This window comes from Haemaphysalis longicornis, unplaced genomic scaffold, assembly GCF_048455015.1.
Source record: "Haemaphysalis longicornis isolate Haplotype H1 unplaced genomic scaffold, Haemaphysalis longicornis Haplotype H1 scaffold_6, whole genome shotgun sequence".
Lineage (NCBI taxonomy): Eukaryota > Metazoa > Arthropoda > Arachnida > Ixodida > Ixodidae > Haemaphysalis > Haemaphysalis longicornis.
Window position 1 is genome coordinate 152962944 of NW_027526407.1, and position 24444 is coordinate 152987387.

The window sequence follows — 24444 nt, forward strand, 5'->3', positions numbered from 1 at the left end:
TGTAGTCGGGCTGCCTAAACAGCGAAAGCATTGTGTCAAGGAGAAGGCCCCTTTCAAGTCTGTCTCACAGCGAGAAAAAACAAAAAGAATTTTTACATGGCTAGTGGGTGAGGGTGCTGCAAAAGCTGCAATTCAAAGCAAGCAGCTCGATGAAACTGACGTTCAACAGGGGCACTGCGACATTTTGGAAGCAAACGTTGATGTGAACGCTCTTCGAATTTATTTTGTAGAAGATGCTTGGTTGGCAGTGGAGAGTGTCCTAACATGTAAACAACAATTGCATCAGTGGGAGTGCATCACGCGTAAAAATGATCTTGACACAAATGACTCGGTTATTTGTTCTGGTACCCCTTGCGTATTTGTGCGTCTCAGCAAGCAGCCGAGAGCTAAAGTTTGGCAGTGTAATGATTGCGCATAAATCGCTGTTTTTAATCTGTCTGATTGTGTTTAGTATATGCACCCAAAATGAGATGTTTTTAGAAGCCTGCTTGCTTTGCGTAATTTCACGAAGAAATATTGTTTTTACTGAAAGTTGTGTGTAAAATTTCGCAGCATTGAAATAAACAGTGGGAATTCTAACCATGCAATCTTGATTTTTGGGCTGATCATTTCTTTTTTGTAAGACTTTCCTTGAAATTCTACAAACGAAACACCAAGGAACATTCAGAGTCTGCAACCAAAATGTCGAAGTTCGCGGGCGCTCCGTTAATGTACGACATACCCGCCGCAATCTTGTCAAATCGTTTTTTTTTTAGTACGAACAATCTTCTCCTCAACCTCAGCAAAGCTCGAAAACTTGTCCCCGACGTTAACGTTGACATCTCCGGCTGCCGCAGCATTGGCGCCGAGGGGCAGCATTTCCGGAGAATTGCCGGCACGTTTTCTCCCGGGCTAATCTGCCTGCAAGTTAGTAGCTCTGAAAATGTGTCGCCAGCCGGCAAAATAGCACCCGCGGAAATGTGCCGGCTGCCGGCAAAATATCAACTGTGATAGTGTGCCGGCAGCCGTCAAAATAGCCCCCGCAGAAATGTGCCAGCATAATAATCACGTGGTCTGGGCCAGCCAACGTGAAGGAACTGCCTGCAACTTTTCTCTCAGGCTAATCTGCCGGCTTCCGGCAAAAAAGTTACTGCCTTTTTTTATTGCAAGGTTCGACAGTAATGGTTTTGTTAATGGGCAACGATGAGAAATATGAAGTTTACCTCAAGAAAAAGACTACTTTGACCAAACAAAATGGTGGCAAGGGTGAGACAACCAAAGTCGATTTGGGACCAGTTTCTCAAGCCACAAAATCTTGATTTTAGAAGACAATACATAGTTTTCATGTGACGTCACATCCACCATTTTTGCGGTTTCCGCCATGTTAGAGAACATACGACTGAATGCGGCAGTGCAAGCGGCAGTCTCTGCCTAGCCTACTGCTGCTGTTACTGCTTTTACGCTCACTCTGCACGCGCTAGTCGCGATGGCTGGATTTTCCCAATCATACTTTGAGGACCTGGTGGGCCCGGCAAGTGCGCGGTACACAGCAAAGATCGCGATGTGTGAAGGTGTTGACCCGTACATGCTACGCATCGGAAAAGATGCCATCGCGGACGCGGAGCTGTTACCGTCTCCAATTTACCCAGACATCTACAACTACCTGGTGCTGGCCACCAACTACGCCACTCAAGAGGAGATGCGAACGTATAGTTCCTGGATGCGCACAACATTTTTACGAGTAGATTTGTTAAGGGCTTGGCAGCGACACATCTACCATCGAAACGTGTCGCCGGGTTAAGTAAGGTAATAAAACAGCAAATGCGCGGTTGTTTTCGTTCTTGCATGAGAAACTCTGGGTCTGCGTGTCTAGTCTTTCGTCCCGTTTTTTTCGCGTGGTTAGAAATTGGTTCAAGAACCTTTGCCGCGCGAGAGGCATGGTTAACAGTGGCATTAGCGGCACCGGCACGGACGCCAAAGGTTTTTCGTTTCGATAGACTGGCACCGCATCAGCGCGACTGTTCTCGCTCATTTTTCTAGTGCGAAAGTATCTTCAAAAAATCTTACTAATGCGGCAGCATGTGTCATCAGCCTACAGTCGATTTGCTGACGAATTAAACAACTGTCTTCTCCGTGCTGAATTTGGGCTTCCGTCCTCACGTAGGCATCGCTAGAGTAATCTCTCCTAATCTGTAATTATTAATCCTGATTAATTAACAACAGTGACTCTGGCTAGTGAGTGAGCGGAATCGGTTTGGCCGGTTGGGTAAACATCGAGACTGTTCGCACCGCGACTTCTGGTGCGGCCAGGACATGGGTACCTGGGGAGGAGGAGGGGATTTGGCAACGGCTACTTGACTCTTGCCAGGCTCTTTAAATGCGAAATGTAAATATGCGTAAAATTGTGCATTGATTTGTCTTTTAGCTGAACCATTCCCAGCGGCTTAGAGATCCACCACTAAAAGCATGGATTCTAGCTAGCGCTGATGAAGCCGTCATCACAGCCCACTGTACTTGCATGGGAGGACAGGGTGAAGCTTGCTCGCACGTAGGGGCAATGCTGTTTGCTGTCGAGACAGCAGTTCGAATTCCGGGATGCCAGGACAAGCATGGAACGCACTAACATGTGGCTGCCAACCCTCACCTCTCTTGCCCAATACAAGCGCCTGAGAGAAATTGACTTTACATCCTCCAAAAAGAAAAAGAAAAGGATGGACCTCATGCAGCCACAGGTCAATGGACAGGATAGGTGTGAAAGCCTGCCACAGGCCGTACTGCCAGTTACGCCTGCACCAACAGAAGACGAATTTAACATGTTCTATTCGAGAGTTGCAAGTTCAGGTGTGAAGTCGGCAATTTTGATGGTTCACCCACAATACAGCGCATTGTTTGAGGCACCACGCAATAAAGAACCACAGCTGTTTCGCAACTTGGCTTGCCCAGAAGCATGTTCCGAAGATTTAGTAGGCCTTATTAGTCGTGCCGAAAAGTTCGTCGAAGAAATCATCCTCAGCCGAGAAATGGTGGAGCACGTCGAAAGCAGCACGCGACACATATAAAAATGTACCATGTGGTACACATACCGGTCGGGGCGAATTACTGCCTTTGTTATGAAAAGCGTGTGCTGCACGAGCACCGGCAAACCTTCTGTGAGCTTGCTCAAGAAAATCTGTCACCCAGACCAGCACACGTTTTCCACCCCTGCAACAACATGGGGAATCGATCACGAGGATGACGAGATAAGCAGCTACGTTTCAGAAATGCGAAAGCAGCATGCAAGTTTCGCACACTCAAAGTCTGGCCTGTGGCTCTGCAGCGAACCTCCGTAAGTTGCAGCAAGTCCAGATGCTTCTGTCGAGTGTGCATGCTGCAGAAAAGGCACACACGAGGTGAAGTTCCCCCATTCTGCTGTTACGAAAGGAATGCACGAAGCAAGCAAAAATTCAGATTTTGGGAGCCTGTGCTTAAAACGAGCACATGCATACCTACCAAGTCCAAACCCAGATGGGAGTGTGTGGTGTTGTGTACTGTGACTTCGTCGTCTGGACGCCTAGGGAACTTCACATCGAAAGAGTGTTGAAGGACGATACATTTTTCCAAAACATGCTAGCATCAGCTAGAAAATTCTTCACTCGTGTGATTCTGCCTGAACTATTCACGGAGTGCTTTACCACAAAAGATACCGTGAAGCCTACAAGTAGCAGTGACAAAAAAATCCCCCCACCTCCCCGAAGGGGATCGTGCGGAAATGCGAATGCATTGGGTGCACCGAATTGTTCTTTGCGGTATCGTTGCCGCGAGGGATTCGACTTCACCGACTTCCATCGCTATCAAGGCGCCAGTCGGCAAGCAGTCACGGAGAGAGGCGCGCGCTCCCTGCATTTATATGCGCAGCGAGCGGAGAGGGGTACGCGGAGAGGAGAGAGAGACCCGCGCCAGCCCGCGCGCGAGCTCTCTCTCCGCCCGGAGCTCCGCGATGCGAGCGCCCTCACACGCCGAGCGCGCTCCTCCTCTCCACTCACTCTCCGCTACTCCGCCGGAGCTGTGCGATGCGAGCGCCCTCCCACGCCGAGCGCGCTCCTCCTCTCCCCTTGTCCTCCGCTACTCCGCACCTGCTCCGGTTGCTAGGCGCGCGCCACAGCTGTTGCTACGCGCACGCCGCTCAACGACGCAAGACAACCCGCGGCTAAGAAATGCATTCGCATTTAAAACTCCTTCTGCTACTGCCAGGGTCCAGAATCAGGGCAAATGGTCACTTGTGATGGGGATCCATGCAGCTACAGGTGGTTCCACTACACATGCCTAGGTATAAAGCGAGCACCCAAGGTGTGGCTTTGTCGAGATTGTGTGGCACAGAAGAGGAGCCAACAATGAACTGACAATCTACCAAATTGCTGTACTGCTTTCTAGATATTTATTTGTGACTGTAACCGAGATACCAGGCCTTGAGCACCAGTGTTTGTGTCGATCTGTGCTACTAAAATAAAATAGGATCAAAAGGAACACTGGGCGTACTTTACAGTTTACACAAAGTGGTGTAAGGACAGAAAGATTACTAATGCAAGATGCTGCAGACAAAAAAATGAAAGACCAATATTTTTGAGCAAAGGGCCTTGTAAATTGCCCTTCATGGCAATATGTAAGGCTCATACAAGAAGTCCATTCAGCTGGTGACAGTTCCCAAGCACAATATAGTGCATTTTTTACAGTACAGCACATACAATGTACAATAAAAAAATAAAGCAAAAAGGTAAGTTAATTTTAAAACGAATGAGCATGACAGCACATTTTTTACAGCACACGCAACAGTGAACTATGCAAAGAAAGGGAAATGAAAAAAAAACAAACACAAGCATGGCCACGAACAATATACAATTAAAAATGAAAGAATATGCAAACACAGGTCACCTTTTTACAGCACAGAACAACACACTAGTGAAGAAATATGCAAACACAAATAAAAACGAGCACAACCCTGGACAATATACAATAACAAAGGAATATACAAAGGTCAGTTAAAAAGTGAACCTAAAAATAAATCACTGGAACAAGCTAGGCCTGTGGGAGGTGCAGTTTCATCGGTGGAGTTGCACATTTTTTGCAATCTCGGCAGCAGGCGTTGCCGTCATGCTGGGTGTTTGTGGGTTTTCAGGCACTACAGATAGGCACAAGTTAGCCAGGGCACAGCAAAGCGCAACCATCTTATCAAGTGTGGTGTACATATCTCCTGGCCAGCAAATACAAAAGTCAATGGGTTGCACAGCCTTCATAATGAACTTGTTCCACACTAGCCCAACCACCCTTTACACGTCTATGCGGACATTGGCTAGTTTCTGAGTGCGGGCAACATCAAGTGCTGAGAGCTGCGCTTTTCTTTTCGTAAACGCTGGCATGTGCAGTGTGGCACAGTACAAGCCTACGCTCTCTGCGATATTAAAACCCCTATCAGCCAAGACTACATCCCGGTGAGTCAAGTTGTCGAGAATGCCGCAATGCTCGGTGATATGTTGGTCGCTAGTCTTCCACCGCAGCCTCCTGATATAAACGTTATTACGCCCTGGAGTGAGATACCTCTTTGAAATTTCGCAGTGTTACTGGCCTTATACTGGGACCAGGTCTCAGATATTGGAAGCAGAGATGATGGCCGCTCTATTTTTATCTCAAAGGAGTTGATTACGACAGCCCCCTTAGTACCGAAAGAGTCAACAAACACCTGCGGCATCGGTCTCTGAATGTCACGCCTTGTTGGCCACACAAGCTGTCACTGCAGCCTCCAAAATGAAGCATACAACCACTTCTCCAGGATCCTGCTTACAGTAGAGATAGAGATGCCAAAACTGAAAGCAAGATTCTGAAGAGGAAAGTTTTATTTCAGCTTCAACAAGTAGACAAGGAATGCCTTGAATTTGGCCAAGCCGTTCTGTGGCGTGTTCTTTACTGAGACCTCTATCAGCTGAAAAATTGCCATCAGTAGAGAAACATTTGCAATGCCCATGTGAAACAACGCTTTGACATCCTCGTTGCACAGCGAATCTTGTTACTTGAAGCTGCTGCTTTTGTTTCTCCAAAGATTGGATGTTGGATGAAAGTCGCTCGTTGCCAACGTTGAGCGCTCGCAGTGTTGTTTCCAGCTTTTTTTTGTTCGTCTGCTGTTGTTTCCAGCTTGGAAATGAGCCTGTAGCTGTTAACTTCGCCCACCTCCTGAACGTGCATCGTCAAGTCGGTCTTAGCGACAGCATCTGCGGTAAATTAGAATGCAATTTCTGTGCATAAATATGGGGCACAAAAAGGATTATGGGGAAGCGAAAACTGCACTCGTAACAAATCGGCCATTAATAATCTAAATCGTCACACAAATCTTTGAAAGGATCCACAGAGATGCTAGCAGCTGCAGGTGACTCAATGTCTAAATTGCTGAGGAGCGGACCGCTTTGAACACTGCAGTTTGGCTGTGCTGGGCCACTGCCAGCCGATTGGCTGGGTGTCAATCTCACTGCGTCGGTGCGCGAGGTTGCTCGTCAGCGCGGCTTGCTGCGTTGAAAGCGAGCAGACAGCTCGGTTGCTGGCGGCTCCCCGCGTTTGTAGCCGAGATGTTTCGTGGGCGCCCAGTTGGGGTCTTGGTCGCCCATTAATCCTGAAGGTTTTCCTGCAAATCAAGGCACGTTTCTTAAACTCGCCGTACTCGAAAGGGAGACATTCCAGAGTCAAACTAAAACCCGCGCAAGCCGCGCTGATATTTTACTCCGAAAACGGGAGAACGCAAGACAAAGCGAATAATAATGAATTGTAAGCAAGGCCTTCTGCCTAAAGCTTGACTAGTGTTACCTGCGACGGTACTAATGTGTAGATCAATCCGCAGGCCGCCCAACGCGGCGGCAGCGAGCGGCACGAGACCGCCTGCGAACTCGGGCCTTTCACTATGACTGCTTAACCTTCTTCTTAGCTCAAAAATCACTCACCTGTGATGAAGTGACAACCGCAGACACGAATGTGCTCCAGGTCCTTCAAGCCTTTGCGATTTATGCGTGCGAGCACAACACGCTGGCGCTTTTCGGACAGTCGATGTCCATTCGTGCGCTAGCACTGATTCGGTATTAGCCATGGCAAACGAAACATTCCCGATCCTCGCTCCATATTCGTCGGATTTGCAGATTACTTGCGTCTGCTTCGACACCCGGAAACTGCACATATTATCCCAATGACAACGACTCATGAAGCGCACCTGCGTAGCGAGGAAACTGCAAGCTGCAGGCCGTCGCACGTTGGTGAACCTGGGCGCACGAGGCGAACTATGGACCCCAATAGGGCGCCACCAGAAGCCGCACGTTCCGGATGTGACGTCCGTGAAAATTATGTATAACCTTGAGTTAGAGCATTTACTAGCATTTAATGCGTCTTAGGAGCTAAAAAGAAATTGCAGCAAGTTTGGGGGACAAAAACACTTTTCAATCAATTTCAAATACACACATTACACCGAAACAACATTTAGAAAAAGTGTTATCGCTATAAATGAATTGCTTTTTTTTCACAATTTATAATTTCCACATGAAAAGGTTTAAAGTACTGTGAACATTTTTTGATTACCTTGTATTAGCATGCATATGATCAAAAGTTGAGGAAACTTTTCTAAACCTACCCTTTTCTTTTGGGTCGTAAATCTAAACGGTCAAACTTATGCAGTTCGGAATTACTTTTTTGAGAATTGTTCGCAAAGCATGCACTGCACTACCTTCCTTAAAACATCTTAGTTGCATTAAGTTAGTGCACATGGTTAAAGTGAAGTGCCCATAAAAATACCAAATTGAAAAATGCCACAATTGTGAGGTGCCAGTTACCATCTGAAGGCTCACCACATTACTTTTGTAATCCTAGTCAGTATTGTACAAACAAGTGTAGGGCCACGGCCAAAGTTACGTGAATTGAGGCGATGGTCGTTGCACCCATCAGCTCTCCCATTTCAATCCCTGGGGCACACATTCACCGAGACCGTAAATTGCATAATGTTGCTATGTTTAACCACCTGGCTTTTGGCAATAAAGTTCAGTAGGGATAAATTATTACCGGCATGTAAAATTAGGCAGTCCTACTATTTAGTGCTGCCCGAACACGTCAAGGCAATGCCGCAAGGGTTGGAACTTGCGTTTGGCCGTTCAATTGTCATGGCTTGCAAGCTTGCTGTCAAAAACATGGTGTAATAAATCGGTGTTTTATAACATCATGACGTGTTCAAGAGGTAAATTCATAAACTCAGAGTACAGCTGCAGCGACTGGATATCACACTCAAGAATGAACCATAGTAATTTCGTGAACACCACATTTGTTCTGAATGAAATCCGTCTTTGGAACTGTGCAACTCTCCGTAACGTGACTCATGCTCTCAAGCGTCGTCCCTACGTTAACACCACTGTTAAGTACACAATAGATAAAATGACGAAATGGGAACCCAGCTGGCCCAGTACCCGAGACAAGAGAAAAGATCAGTGAAGCGCATTGAGCACTGGAACTAGAGAGGAGCCGCTTCGCTCGGTGGGCACGTTTGGAAGGCGGTTTTAGCCGGCCTTGCAGAAGAGCCAACCACCTTTAAAAGCCATCGTTTGCTTCCTTCCATCATCTCTATTTTTCTCCTATTAGTGCATTTGCGAGAGAGAGAGAGTAAATTTTATTTTGCGAAAAAAAAGGGGGAGCACGTGGTCAGATTCCTCATTTCAGGATCCCGTTGGAGCTTGCTGCCTTCTCCACACGTTCCACCAGCCGAAGCTGAGTGTCGCTGCTGGAGCTGGCCAGTTCTCTCTCCCACTGCTCATAAGAAGGGTTGGGAATTGGGCGAACATTTGGGTTTTTCTGGCAGGCCCAGACCATGTGGTAGAGGGTACAAATCTCACCGCAGTGTGAGCATGTGGCGCTGTAGAGGGTGGGGTTAACTGGGAACATATTTGTCTGCAAAAGCCTGAGTTTATGCTCCTGTTCCTTGGTGAGTGACGGGTGGGCAGGAGGATACTCTTGCCTATTCAGCTTGTAGTGCTGTGTGATGCGTTGGTATGTTACTAGGGGATGAGTCGCTTGAAGCCAGTCGTCTCGCGGTGCCCGGTAGGCTAATTCCCGGGCTGTCGTGTGGGCCATGACATTGCCGCGAAGGGACGAGTGGGCAGGCGCCCAAACCAGACTGATCTTGCGTTGAGGGGGTCGCTGGAGAAGTATTTTTGCAGCTGGTCTTGATATTGTTCCGCGTAGGTAGCTTCGGCATGCTGCTTGAGAATCAGTGATGATTGTATCGGCTGAGGTGTGGACAATGGCAAGGGCGATGGCTGCTTCTTCTGCTTGGGTAGTGTTGATTTCAGTAAGTGCGACACTGGCGACACTTTCGGTGCATGTGGTGACGACAGCTGTCATCGTATACATGCGAGCGTAGTCGGCAGCGTCCGTGTACACACTTTTGGGGTTTGATCCATGGACTTTATCTAATGACTGTGCTCTCGCCACACGTCTTCCTTGGTGAAACTGAGGGTGCATATTCCGTGGAATAGGAGCCACATAGATGTTTGCCTTATGGTTGTGGGTATGTCCATGGAAGAACTGCCTTGTTCTTCTGGGGTATTGTATCCAAGGCGACCAAGCAGTTGGCGTCCTGGTCTTGTGGTCGCTAGACGGTGGTGCTGGTTTACCAAATGTGCCTCTATGAGCTCCTCCACAGTGCTGTGTACTCCCAGTTTGAGAAGTTTATCCGTTGCGGTACTGACGGGGAGACCAAGTGCTTGTTTGTATGCTTTCCGAATGAGTGTATCAAGTTTGGTTACGTCGCTTTTGGAGAGGATCGCATGCGGGATGGTGTAATTGATGCGAGAGATGAAAGCTTGGACTAGCCGTAGTGTGTCTGCTTCCTTCATCCCTCTAGTCTTCGTGGTGATTCGGCGGAGCATGTGAACAATTTGTCCTGTTGTTTGAGTTAGGTGCCGAAGAAGTATGGAGTTGGAGCAGTCCTCTTGAATGGTCATCCCCAGTATCTTTATGTGTGGGGAAGGCGTGATCGTAGCTCCGTCAAGGGTAATTTGGATGCCTGGGTCTTGATGTTTGCGACTTTGGCGCTTCCGGACAAGGAGATGCTCAGATTTCTGTGGAGAGCAGCATAAACCACACTTGGCTGCATAAGCTCGCACGATGTCAGCAGCCTGCTGAAGACGATCTTGCATTTCTCCTACCGACCCTGCGCCCGTCCATAACGTTATATCATCGCCATACAGGCCGTGTCGAAGGTCAGGGATAGCATCTAATAGTTTGGGAAGGCCGATGAGGGCGATGTTAAATAGCAGTGGGGAAAGAACGCGCCCTGTGGCGTGCCTCGACCTCCAACTTGAATCGGAGGTGATTGTGCGTCACCGACCTTCAGGGCTGCTTGCCGGTTTGTAAGAAAATCCCTGATGTAATTGTATATCCTGGCTTCGCAGTGGAGGTTATTGAGATTGTTCAGAATCATTTGATGATTTACATTGTCAAACGCCCCTTTTAAATCGAGGGCGAGAATTGCTTTGGGCGTGTGATTATTGGCCTGCATCATGATTTCCTCTTTGAGCTGCAGAAGAATATTTTGGGCACTGAGACTTGGTCTGAATCCGCACATGAATGTAGGAATTTGGCAAGTATCTTCTAGGTATTGTTGTAGGCGAGCGAGGATGACGTGCTCGCGTGACTTTCCTATGCAGGACGTTAATAAATTTGGGCGGAGATTCTCGACGCTTGGCTCCTTTCCTGGTTTCGGTATTAAATGAACCTCAGCCGTCTTCCATTCCGGCGGTACGACTCCCTTTTCCCAACAGCCATTCATGAATTGTGTGAGGGATGTGACGGAAACATGGTCAAGGTTAGTCAGTATCTTGTTTGTGATAGGGTCTTGGCCGGGTGTGGTATTTCACCGTATCTTGGCTAGCGCTGCCCGTGCCTCCGATTCGTCAATGGGCCTATCCAGGTGGAGGTTTGGATCGCCCGAGTAGTCTGGAGCTGAGTATGGCGGAGATAGAGGCAGGTATCTTTGCTAAAGCTTTTTGAGGAGGTCGTCCTTGGTGCCTGGGAAAGTGTGCAATATGTTTTTCATTGTCTTGGTAGTTTCGCCTTTACTTTTTGAAGGGTCCATCAAATATCTGATTAGTCGCCACGTCTTAGATGTGGTGAGAGTACCACCGAGGCTGTCGCAGATCGTGAGCTAATTATTCTTGCAAAGTTCAGCAGCGTATTTGGCCGCGTCCTGAGTCAGGGCTGCAATTCGCAATTTGAGTTTGCGATTGTGTTTTTGCCTCTTCCATCTGCGGATGAGCGACCGGCGAGCTTCCCTTAAGTGGAGTAGTTTGGTGTCTATATGCGGAACCTATGTAGTGGTATTTAGCTGTTGCGTTGTGGCTTTTACATCAGCTCGTAGCGCTTGCGTCCAGGTGTTGATGTCCTCTATCTTGGAGCTAGGCAGCTCAGCCCTGCGCTCGCGGAACTTGTCCCAGTTCGTTATTCGAACTTTGCCTAGGGGTGCTCGATATTCTTCCCCGTTTAGGGTCGTTGAAACGACTGAGTGGTCACTACTTAGATTCTCCTCCAGGTTCACCCATGTGGCGTGGATGACGTTTTTAGTAAAAGTCAAATCCGGGCACGTGTCGTGAGTTACGCTGTTGCCCATTCGCGTCAGCGTACTGCAGTCCGTAAGTAGCACCAAACCCTCTTCACCCACACAGCGGAGGAGCTCATTGCCTCTCTTGTTCGCATATCGGTATCCCCATATGGGGTGGGCCGCGTTGAAATCCCCAAGGACAATGAGGGGATTGGAGCCCGCGGTGGTGGTTGCTTGTTGCACTATGCGGTCAATGCAATCTTGCTTATTTTTTGGTTCGCAGTAGACATTGAGGACAAACAGGCTTTTTCCCTTCCGCACCTTTCTCGGGATGAGCTCGGTGAGGATGCCAGTTTGTTCTGCTTGTGTTATGGCGTGGTGTATGGCAGTGATGGATTTCTTGATTAGTGTGCAAGAATTAAACCCCTTAGAGTCTTCATGTGTGATATATCCTGGAAGCATAGCGTGTGCGTTGGTTTCTTGAAGCGCAATGATGTCGGGTGCAGTGGACACTGATTCAATATATTGCTGGAGTAGGCCAATCTTCTTTTTTATGCTCCTGCAATTCCATTGCCAGATTATGAGTTCTTTGGACGTTCCTGCATCCTGCGTACCCATGGAGGGACGTAGAGAGGCCCTTGTCTGCCGTGTCTGTCGTGGTTAGTCGTTGGTACGGCTTTTCTTTCCGAGATGACCGGCTGAGGCATGGCGCTAATTGAGTTTCCAAGTGGTCAAGGCGGTTCAGTATGAGCGTATTTATTTGCTGGCACTGTGCCATGATCTGTGCGAGTGAGCTAACCTGCGCAATAAGAGCACCAAGTTGCTCATTAACAGTTTGAGCATGTTTCTTGATGGCTTCCTTGCATTCTGTTCTGACGTCATCAATTTGTGTAGGAGTGGGAGCGTGATTCGGAGTGGTTGTTTTGCTCGCGTCGAAGATTTTACGTTTTTTCTCTACCCCTGCTTGTGTGTGCTGGGCTGAGGTGTTGGACTGCGTCAGTTGCGATATAGCTGCTTTGAGCAATGCAATTTCGCTTCTAAGACAGGTGACTTCTTTTTGTAGGTTAGTGCATTCATTGCAGGTGGGTTTGGGGGAATGAGCAGTGGTAGAGAGAATCTGAGACCAGCTCACCTGCGGAGTCGGCGTTTCTTGGTTGCTCGAGGTGGTCGGCGCCCGCTGCTTTGACTGGCTTCTGCCGGCGGGGGTCCTGGACTTGGAGCGCGACCGTGACCTGGAGGAGCGCCTGCCTTGAGAGGACCCTCTGCTGCGCGATCTTTCGCGGCTGGCAGAGGGTGGGCTTTCGGCACAGGCATCCTTCTCCCAATTCTACCGGCGAAGGTAGTAGGGCTCCTTGAAACGTCGCGGGCAGTCTTTGCTCGCTGTCAAGTGCTCGCCCTGACAGAGTGAGCATTTGGGGGAGCATGGGTGGTCCGGCTCTGGATTTCGTCTTCCACACTTGGCGCAGGCACTGGCATTAGGTGTTGGGCAAACATCAGTGCGGTGGCCTGTCTCATGGCAGTTGTGGCAGTAAGGCATTGCTTGCTTGTATAAGTAGCACATTGTCTCCACTCCTTTATAGTATACCTAGAAGGGTACATTGTTGCCTAGAATCGTGATCAGTACCGTGAAAGTACTTCCGAGTGAGCGATGGTGACCAGATGCCCAGAAGACGATGCCTCAGCTGATATAACCAAGACCTCATCACTCTGTACCCAATAAAAACTGCACGTCCTTATGGGAAATCATGTTGTAAACTACGTTGTTGCCCCTTTGAAACTGGCGGGAGCATAAAAATCTTTGCTCAAAAGGCTGGACAAGTTTGATGCAATTCTCTCAATTTTCATCTTTCTGGGGCAGCCTGGCAGAGGAAAACGAAATTGCATCAAAACTCCTCAATATGCACCGTAGTCTGACCAGTGTGATACACATATTATTGGAAAATAAAAAATATACAGGAGGTATTATTGATAGAGCGTGTGGTAGAGGCAAATCCTCGGCCGCTTTCCAGCCACTTCTCTACGTCGCCACAGAATCTTATTTGTGCAATCGGCAGCTGTGACTGCTAACTGAAGCCACCACCAAGAACCAAGACTAGGCAGTCATAGTGGGACCTCTAGTGCTGTTTTGTACCACTTTACTCTGAAAATGCAGTTCAAAAACTGCCAAAGATGTTTTGTACTGCCAGCCTACATTCTGCGACTCCTGCCCATATCACATAAGTATGGCATGTAGTTTAATTTTTTTCAATATTCTTTGCAATCTTGCCGCTAAAGTACCCTTAAGGTTCCTGGAATCAAGTTTAAAATATTAACAAAGGTCAGTTCTTTAAAACTGAACAAAGTTGTAGTTTGTCTTCGTGGCCGCTTTAGGCACAACAAGCAAAATTTCCAATAATGTTGGCTTAGGGGTGCTTTTTTAAATGCATGCAAGGCGAAGGGTGAGGTGTAGACACTTTAGATTTCATGTTTGACTTCTCTTTTATTATCTGCATGCACAATGGTTCTAAAACCAGAATGACACTGATGCACGAGGGAGTGTAAAACATTAGCAGTGGCTTAGCTCGGCTATTCCAAGATACACGTAGCGTGAGCAAAGGTTTAGCAATGCAATCCAGTCCAGTCTTATCCAGTCCAATCCAATCGAATCCAGTCTAGTCCGGTCCAGTCCAATCAAGTCACTGCTCCCTGCGCATGCGCAGCATGGCTCTCCAGGAGCCACGCCACACGGCTATCAAGCGGCTCCGGCACATCGTCAGACTTGCCTACTGCACAACGGAGGCGCACAGCTGTGCCCGCGCCGGCGCCAGTGCGTCTGGCGCAGCTATGACGTCACTGTTCTGGAATGCGCAGACCGGCGAATGTGCAGATCCAATTCTCACACACCCCTACACCAATATTTATTCCAATCCAATTCAATTTAATCCAATCCAATACAAATATATTCCAATCCAATGCTCCTCGCACTTGCGCAGCATGGCCCTTCAGGGTCTATGTGAAACTGCTGAACCTCGGCCAGTATACGCCTCGAGCGCGGCCTGTAGGGGCGCCACTGAAATCCCCCTAGCGGCCCGTTTCAAAAGCAGGCGCGGGAGTCCGCGCCCAGCTCCCCAGTGCCGCCGCTGCTTTTGCGGCACGTTCACGACTGAGATTTACCGTTTGTGGGCGTTTGAAATTCATGTTTGTGTGGAGCAGTCACTCTGTTCGCAAATGGGGTGTGTTTACGAGAGTGTAAATGTTTCCGACGCGGTCTTAGTGTGGTATTTTCGGTCTGTATAAGCGCCAGGTGTGTGTCACAGGCCAGCGTCGCGGAACCGGCGTATGGTGGAGCCGATTGTAGTTACACTGACCTGGATTTACTAGCCGTGTCTCCGTAACCACCGGTTCCTCAGATGTTCATGCTACGGCTATACACTACGATTTAAATCGGTTTTCTGCGCTTACATAATCAGCGGAGCACTAGTTCATACCTGACAGCACACCAGTTACGTACGCTTGCCAATATTATACTTCAGATATTGATCACCACCATTTACAAGTCAGTCTGTGTTAATTTCGGGAATATTCAACAAACGTACGATGGACAATGCATAATTATACATTATACTCGTGGATCAGCACACGACAGAGTCGTCGTGAGGTGCGCGCCCGCACACCTTCATTTGCTACATATATCCTCTGCGAGCAGCGCGAAGACGGGCTTACAATATAATCCGTGTCCGCGACTAAATGCTTCTTCGAAATATCGCCATATGGCACAGGGAGCCTGCAGAATAAACCAGAAACTGAAATCAGAGGGCCTTATCTCATACCACACTCTTCCAACGACACATTTCATCGCTTTCATCACTTTCATTTCATCTCCCTGTATACTTCCAAAAATGCGTCCGCCGTACGATCAGCTCTTCGTTGAAGTAGAAAAACAAAAGGAAAGTGAACGCGAGATTTATGTGTGGGATTACTAAAACGTTCATTGCTTGATTCCGCTCCGCATTTGTACACGGCGTCCCCCTCCCCGCCCCCCCACCTATTTCTCGCGAAATAGCAGTGCATTTCGCGTATAGTTGGTCTCGTCAAACCTACCTGGCTTAAGTTTAGACGAACGTCTTAAGCATGCCAGAAGCTGCACTGTTTTTTTTTTCAGTTCCGTTAGAGCTATTATGTTTCTAAATTCCGCATTGGCACAGAATTTATTTTTCTGTTGTTTCATTTCCTTGGTTCTTGCTATATGGCGTGTGTGGGCACATATTTAACGACGCACAGGCTTGGAATATACTTTACATTTTCGCATGGTTTATATTCTTATAAAAGGCATAAGTTATTGTCCGGGATTGGGTAATCACATTCCCGAAACATATTTTTCTGCGGCATATATATGCAAAACGAAGCCGCATTCGTTGTCCAAGCTGCAAAATGAAGCCAACCTCTCATTGTGCCAGTATCAGGTCTAAACGAGGCGTCAGTAGAATTCATTTGTGCCTGATGTTTTGGAGGTGACAGTGGTGATATGTTGCTGCCGTCGCCGACGCCCGGAAGAGCGGCGACGAAGCGCGCAGAACCGCGTCTCCGGGTAGCTCTTGCAGGCGATCGCGTACTCTACGAAGACGCAGCTGCTTTTTAAGTGACCTAAACGTACTCTTTGCCTATAGTCGTCACCATAACAAGTTTTTTTTTAGGGCGCGGAAAGGCGAAAAGAAGCGAAATAGAACCAAAACACTGCACGAGCCCCTATCAGTCACGGAGCGCAAATCCCGTCAACGCCGCGGAGAAGCGGCGGCAGGCGGCGCAGCGATCGCGAAGCTCGAGGCGTATAGCTTATGCTGCAAAACTAGATGGGAAGGCCGCCAAAACTTACGCTGGTGCCATCGTCAGAGCATGCAAACAGCGTCTCCAGCAGCTCCTCTCGGCAACCCTCGCAGACTCGGCCTTCGACCAATGGGTGCTGCCATGTCTCACAGCTGTTGTGAAGGGGAAGCACCACACCACAAGCGACGCAGTCGTCTGCACAGCAAACAATTCCTGAAAGGACGACTGTTTGACCACATCCGTATCTTTTGCACAAAGCACAGCACAGACACAGAGCCCACGTCTCCGACAACCCACACTTCCAAGAAGAGGTGGCAATTGCAAAGGCGGATGATCTGAGGCATTACAGGAACGTTTACCTGAAGACCACCCAAGGGTCTTTCAAAGTAAGATTAATGTTGTGGTGCTTGTGGGATGCCTCTTGTCCTAAATTAGTGGTCAGGAGGTAACAACCACCTCAAGAATTAAAAGCAAAGTTCTCATAATTCTAGTCGCCTCAAGAACACTGATCCCCACTGAAACATCAGTGTGCAGCTTTAGAAAGGCAAGGGGTCAAGAACACATAAAGGGGTCAAGAACACATTGCGAAACAATTTGTTTTGTGTGGGAATTCAGAGCTGTGAACCCTCGAAATACCAACTATGCGCAGTTGTTTTATTGCGTGATAAAGATAAATAGGTAAAAAATGCAGTTATGGTTCCTCCAGAGTTTCACGCCTTAAACCAGAAATCCACATTATGTCACTCTATCTCCCGTCTGCCTGACATGTCGGCATAGATTCAGTTTGCAAGGGTTCGGATGCTGTAACAACATCGGGCCCTTATAAAATTCACTCACCTGAAGAGGCAACGTCTAGTCTCTGATATGATTGTTCAACACAGCCTAACCCACAGTAAAAACTCCTGCATGCTAGGCAAGTGGCACAGGAACACATAACCACGTTTCAAGTAAATGGGGTGTTTGTAAACAGTTTCCGCAGTTTTATTCGTCTAAATGGTTTCTACTAGCAGATATTTCTGCTAAAGCTTGCCGACATCTAACTCAGGTAGACTCAATGTGAGTGAGGCGAAGGTAAGCTTCTTTCACTACAAATATAGATGGCCAATAACTTAAAACGGGAGTTCACTGCATGAACAGTTTTATCGAAGGGACATCCAGTAGTCAGCAGTTTAATTCAACTAGTTTTTCTTTCGGTTCTTTTGCTAGCCAGCCTCATAATATAGAGCAAAAAACCGTGATAGAGTGTATAGTGAAGTTTCAGCTTCACACAGTTCAATTGCATCCTTGGTAATTTAAACCTCTTACGTTGTTTGGTCGCTTGAGTGCACTCTTTCAAGGCTTACTGCGGAAGCGTTCAACAGTAAGGTGGCTGTTGAAATTCTGGTTGAATCAAACTATATAAAAACTACGACGTTATGCTGTACTTTTATAGTGCACTTTTAGCCTGTGAGTGCTCTTCACGTTCGAGTTTCAGGGGTGTGTAAGGCATGTAAGCTCGCCTGGTGGATGGAAGTTCAAATGGCACCTAGGATATTCCTTTTTTTTTGAAGGGCATCGTGAATCAGACAGATGAAATGTATGATTCCAAACCGAATTAAGCAAAAGAACACACGCTCCAGAAAGACAACGGTGTGCAAAGAGCTAGTAACTGCGAGTTCCGTTTTGATGTCTGTGACAACGGGAAGGGGTCATGCTGCCACTCATGAGAATAGAAAACCAAGTATGAAAACCAATTACGGATGCGTTATTTTTAAAATACGTGGTTTACAGCTTTACAATATTATAAATACGGCGTTTGCCGTTCGTATCTCGTTAACATGATACCACTGCCACTTGTGCTGTCGAATGGGTGTGTTGCATGGTCTCGCGAGATGCACCTCAAAAGAAGCAATTAAAAGACATCTAGTAAAACCCACAAGCTATTTTTTGCTAAACTATATTGGAATAAGGTTTTTAAAAGTTGTTCAATTGGACGAATATAAGATGAGGCAAATACGTTTTTTCCACAACCCTTTCAACAGGTTGTGAAGAGAAAATGTGTTTTACTTTTAGTGTGGTTGAAACTTACGTAGTGACCAGCGCCGACATGTAATGATGATGGGCATATGCAAGGGCATAAGCATCACTTATTCTGTGAACCGGTAAGCACAGCACTCTAAACAAAGCTTACCCTTTATCCGAAGCTTTCGCTTGTTTGCCACATCCAGGGACTCTGGGGGGAAGACAAATGTGTCCACGAAACTCATAAGACAGCAGCCCCCAAATCAAATATAGGTAAATTTAAAGTTATCACGTAATGCCTTACAATGTTTAGCTCCACATTCTTATCGCAGGGGTTGAATACGAGAACTGAACTCCCTGCCTAAAAATCAGGAGAGCTATCTGAAACAACAATAATGTCTAACTGGAATTGAGGTCTCAAGCTTTCTAATTTAATTCAAAGAAGTAGGAGCCTGCTCCCTCGGTGTGGGCAGCTGCAGTGCTTCACATCTCACACAGAACAGCAGGAACATTCTCAAGCCCAGCAGGCACTTTCACAACTGAATTTTTCTGTGTCTATTCTAGAATGCAGCACTCAATACAGAAGAGAATACAGCCAGCCATGTTAATACATGTCGTGTTTAAAGTGGAAAAGCATGAATATTAAAGGTGAGCGAATACTCGAATACTCAAATACAAATTGAGTAGTACCTCCCCAAATATTTCGATTTGTCAATCAAACATCTACTATTAGATCTTTCGAGTACTTGAATGGATTTACGACAGGTGCGCGGTTCTAAGACAGCGAGATGTCGCCACATGCTAATGCCCTGCTGCTACACTGTGTGCTCAGCAAGTTTCAGGGAAACGGAAGCTTTTGACAAGCGTTCCTTGATGAGGCCGTGAATTTAAATTGCTGCACGAGATTTTCTGCTTGAACTGATAAGGTCTTCCTTTCATTGTCACCATTGATGCTGCCTACCATTTTTACTTCTGTAACTAGATGCTTGCACGTTAGGCCAGCTTGCGGTGAAGCAGTCAGCAGAAGCTTCGTTGGTTTTGACAGCACATTCGTTGTTTAAAATTCAAAGATGTTCTGGCCTTTTTAAATGCAGTTGGTGAATGCTTAGGTCCTGTTCTTTGTGTTTACATCCCAGGGGACAGCGCAGGTTTGTGCACAGCGACTGCAGCAACTGTAGTGCGCAGCCTATGCTCCCCTTGTGCTTGTGATCAAGTGGCATGTTGTGGTCCGTGATCGTGGACGCGCCGCGTTTTCGCATCATCTCCAAAGTGGTCGCTTCACAGTTATGAAGCGCCGTCTACTCACTGCTTATTACTGCAGTACAACTAAATTGCAAGTCGTTTCTCAAATTCATATTTGTGCCGGCTCCAGATTCCTAAAGTACCGCTCCATAGTTCTTCGAATGCAGTGCCATGAGTTAAGAAGTGCATTCTTTGGGCCGTAAAAACGTCATGTCTCTCGAACATGCAAAGTAGCTTCTGTTTCTCCACAAAAACTTATAAAAATTGAGATCCAATAAAAAACTGATATCCATTATTGAATTCAACATTTTGCTTTTTCCCCCAATTCGATATTCGATTACAAACTTACTAATTGGTATTTCGACGCCCCTAATAAATATCCAAAACTTGCAAATATTGAAGCAAGCGATACAATCTTTGGTTCATGATTTATTACATAACAGTATTTGGAAACTTACGATGCTATCCACGTACAGCCAACACCCAATAAAATGAAGTCAAGGGGACCATGAAAATTTATTTGCATTATCAGAGATTTGTCTTAAGCCATGAACTTCATCAACACTAAGGCCACCTTAACGACAGGCTGCCATATTTTCAAATTCCGAAACACCCATAAATACATGATGGCACTGACGGCACATGATGTCCTTTGCTTCAGTAAATTTAAACCCAGGGAATGACCGACGCTAACTATGAGAAAAGCACCACGAATATTTGGAGTAAATTGCTGGCAACCATTGAAAAGTTTGCAACTTCAACTAGTCTTGACGGCACATGTGGCTTCATCCGCTGCGAAATTCCCGTTTCTCTGGCACATAGCACTGGTTACTGCTCCAGCCATATCACACTACGCCCAAGCAAATAACGCTCTAATCCCTCATCAGGCAATGCGACCACAGCAATGCACAACTTTACAGAATGTTCAGGACATTTCTTGAAGCAAGTGTTATTACACGCGATGCACAGCTCTTTCCTTCTGACATCGTAGCTTCATTCGCGACAAGAGTTCATTTTGCTCCCTGCTCGGACGACACACTGCAGGAGGCCGATGCAAAGCTGCTGAGCGAGTAAATTTCAGGCGGCTCCATTCGATACAGAGCAGTGCACAGCACCACTGCAGAGAAATTTTTGTGGTGCCGGTACCTTGCACCACAGCTGCAGTGGCAGCAGCATCACAACGCATTTACAATCAAGTGAGTTGCAGGCGTATTCATCCATCGCCTGTCTGCCTGTACAACTTTAAGTGACGACCATCTCGGGTGCACTGAACGTATTAGCGGCGACCTGAAATTTGGGCCCCATATCTTCGCGTTTGGCGAACGATATCGTGCGGTCACCTCTAGTCGTCTGCCAACTCGAAACACCCCAACTATGGCACGTGCGCATGCACCGACCTGCTGCACTACCTCTGTAGCAAGTGTGGGAGTTCTCTGCACTGCCCCATGGCTACACAATGAGCAATTGAGGCCCACGGTGCAAAGCCCCTATCCAGCAGCACGGAATCGAGCGCTTTAATGCAGCACACCATGCATCAGTGCGGGCGTTGCAGGGCACTGTATGAATCAAATCGAGTTTAGTATTAAAAATAAATGTTATTTGAATCCTTTCCGATGAAGTCGACATGACCTATACTGCGCTTTGATCTGTTACTTTTACCACCAAAACATGGAGGCTGCGTTTGGAAGCAGTAAACGGCTTCTCCGCATGCATTTACTTTTATAAGGAAGGGTAATTTACAGCTTCAGATTAAAGACCAATTGCATGGAAATTGTACTTTCTACAAATGTTCTATCAATGTAAAATATACACAAATATTGTCTATCGTGACCTCATTTTAAGCTCCGCACGCGCGAAATGCTTTTATTAGAACCGTTCAAAAAAACGTCACTACAGCCAACACAGCACTTAGTGGAGTGTCAACTCAACTGGTTGCTACTGCAGCAACTTCCGGATGTGACATTCCAGTCCGGAATCCTGTCCTGCAGCCGTCAGTCGTCAGCACCAGTTTCACAGGCTGCCTTACGCGAGTGAGCATAGTAATTCATGTATGTTGCAAGAATAATTCTTTCACGTGTTTTCGAAATGCGAGATCAAGAAGCTCTGGTTCCCAAGACAAAATGAGCAAACTGGAAGAGTGCTGGGGCCAATCGCCGGTCGACACGATGTGATGCGCCGTCAGCGAGTGAGTACACTAGTTGCACAATGACTGGTTTTAAAGTTGGGACGGCCCGCAGCAGGTTCTTGGTCGCCTCTATAAGCACGCTAGATGCGAGTATGGCCTACTCGAGACGATACAATCTTGGCGCGGCTGGTCGGTTCATTGGGTGGGTGAACTAGTATGGGAGCTGTACAGGGCCCTGCTAGCTCGTCGGTGGCCGGCTGTACAGGTGCGCAATAAGTGAGAATGGCCAATACGAGACGATTCGTCGCTGTCGTGACCGGCCGGGGTACGAACGAGTACGGCAGCTAGTTGGGCCCCGGCTTGCACGATCGATGCTGGTCAACACTTTGAGAGCGCGAGCGAGACCATTACAGCAGACGTGAAGTGATTCACTGTTATTGCTTCTGTCAGCGGCCGGTCGGGGCGCGAACAAGTACAGCGTGCTCCCCACTGCATGGAATCGATAAGGTTATAATAAAATAAACCAAACAAGACACTGTTGCCAATTATTTGTTCACTTATCAAAGAAAAGAGATCTAGCAGAAAGGCTAATAACGTAGGTGGCATTGAGTCTCGGGTAAGGTCACTTTCACGATGCCAGCGAAGACACTGCAGGGCGTTCCTCGATGCATGCCATTTTATATAGGTGAGCTTCATTATCTAAAGTTTTTACATGGACACCTTTCTAACAGGAACAAAACTTTTCATGTATACAAAGAAATAAAATGCTGGATTTGAACTTTCAAATTATGTGCGCAAATCGAATTCTTACATGCTTCTCAGCTCGTTGTGGTGCTTTCCTCTCCCGGTAGCTTTTTTTGGTTTCTGCTCTTAGAAATTTAAGATGATTCAATCAGCATAGCCAGTATGCCCTGTGCCGGCTCCCATCTATAGCGCTGAGCACGCCTTTTGTGTCCCTATTTCCAAGCTCTCAGCTTCGCCAGTATGCCTCCTGATGCCCGTGATTACCCTTTACCAAACGAATGTATGCGCGTCTCAGCTGCCTACATTGAAGCAATAATCGTTGCACGAACTTCCCAACCCCTTTTTCCGCACGTTTTGAGTTTTTGAAGAAACGGAGGACCCGAAACACAATAAATGCAAGACATACTTTGCAGGCACCTGTAGGAGAATCGGCTGACCACGCCCAGTTTTTCCAAGTGAGATGTCACTTGCGGCCGGCCGTACTGGCCGCCCTTTTTTCCCAGTTTTCGTTTGGATAAAAGCATTTTTGACCTTCATTTACAATGGACCGACGCATATTTTGGCCTCCAAATTTTGTACGCTGCATTTTTTAAATAAATACGACCAGAAAACAGTGTATTCAAGTTGCCAACAAAGTTTCTTGTTTTGGCCTCTAGGCAGTTTACGGTTGCCTTACCCCTTTGCTTTTGGAGTCAACAACATGCGCTGATAATGCGATTGCACAAAAGTGGGTTTGGTCATATTCTTCATGATAAGCCACCACTTATTTTTTTAAATGATGCGCAATATTGAACGCGCAAAGATTGTATACCTCTGTGATAACATGAAAAATCTTTCTGCTAGATAGGAACTTGCAGGAGTTTGCAGATGTGTATTACAGATTAGTCTGAATCATTTTCCTTGAACGTTACACACTGTTACTAGAACTAATGTTATCATTTATGCATGAAAGACCTTCGCCTATATCTATCCAGACATTACGCCTGCCAAATTAGGAACAAGCAAAATAATGGGCATGAAGTTGCACTGTAGAAAGATCTTGTCCTCAAAACGAAACTCAGCCTGCATGCGTTACGTAAACATATGAACATTTTGGTGCAGATGTTATTCTGACCATTTGGTGCACCAAGTACTCTGCTGTGCCCGACGCATATTTAAAATGGATACAGTAAAACCTCGTTAATTTTGCCCCTGTTAATTCAAACCTTTGTGCAGTTCGGTGTTTCTACTCCCCCTTTTCAAAAATGTCGATTGCCCTCTGGTAGCAGGACCTTTGTTATTCCAGCGTAAATCTATCCATACACTGCTTAACTCAGACCCATGTCTGTATAAAAAGTGATCCACAATGCACCGTCCTTCACACAAGCGCTCTTCCCACTTGCGGTTTGAAACATGCGCGCACACATTGTGGCCGGAGACCATCAAAAATGCCCATCGTACGGTAGATGAGGCATCCGATGAAGAACGTCATTGCAATGTCGGACTGACAGCGGTTAGTAGTGTAAAAAAACGTGGGGCACTTGGTGGTTTGGAAGAAGTCTGCTGTGATGCTCCATACGACACTCTTGCTCTGTTTGAATATTCCATGTGTGAAAACTTGGTCTTTCAACTCCGCTATTCGTCAAAAGACAAGCTAGCATAACTGAATTCTTTGCAGAAGTACGCATAAAAAATCTGACTGTCCTCTCTGTGTCGTTCCTTTGATAATTTGATATTCCGAAAATCGTACATTATTTGTCCTCCTAGATATCCCAATTAAAATGATTTCACTGCAATAAAGCTTCTGACATTCCTTGAAGCAGACATATATAGCCATTGTTAACATAAAAGTAGGTGACTAGCTGTTTTAAAGCATCTCCAGAGAAAGTTGTATCGGAGGTGGGCGGCAGCAATATTTCTCACACCAAAACTGTTCCCGCCTAAGACTACAAAAGACCTCATAACACCTCAAGCTTTTGTGATT

At 46.8% G+C, this 24444-nt stretch overlaps 1 protein-coding gene across 1 annotated transcript in view; it reads right to left on the bottom strand.

Annotated features, from left to right (window-relative positions):
- The window catches only part of LOC144143307 (DNA (cytosine-5)-methyltransferase 3A-like), a 268623-nt gene that overhangs the window by 205809 nt on the left and 38370 nt on the right, over positions 1–24444 (bottom strand). The gene's annotated exons all lie outside the window — the stretch shown is intronic.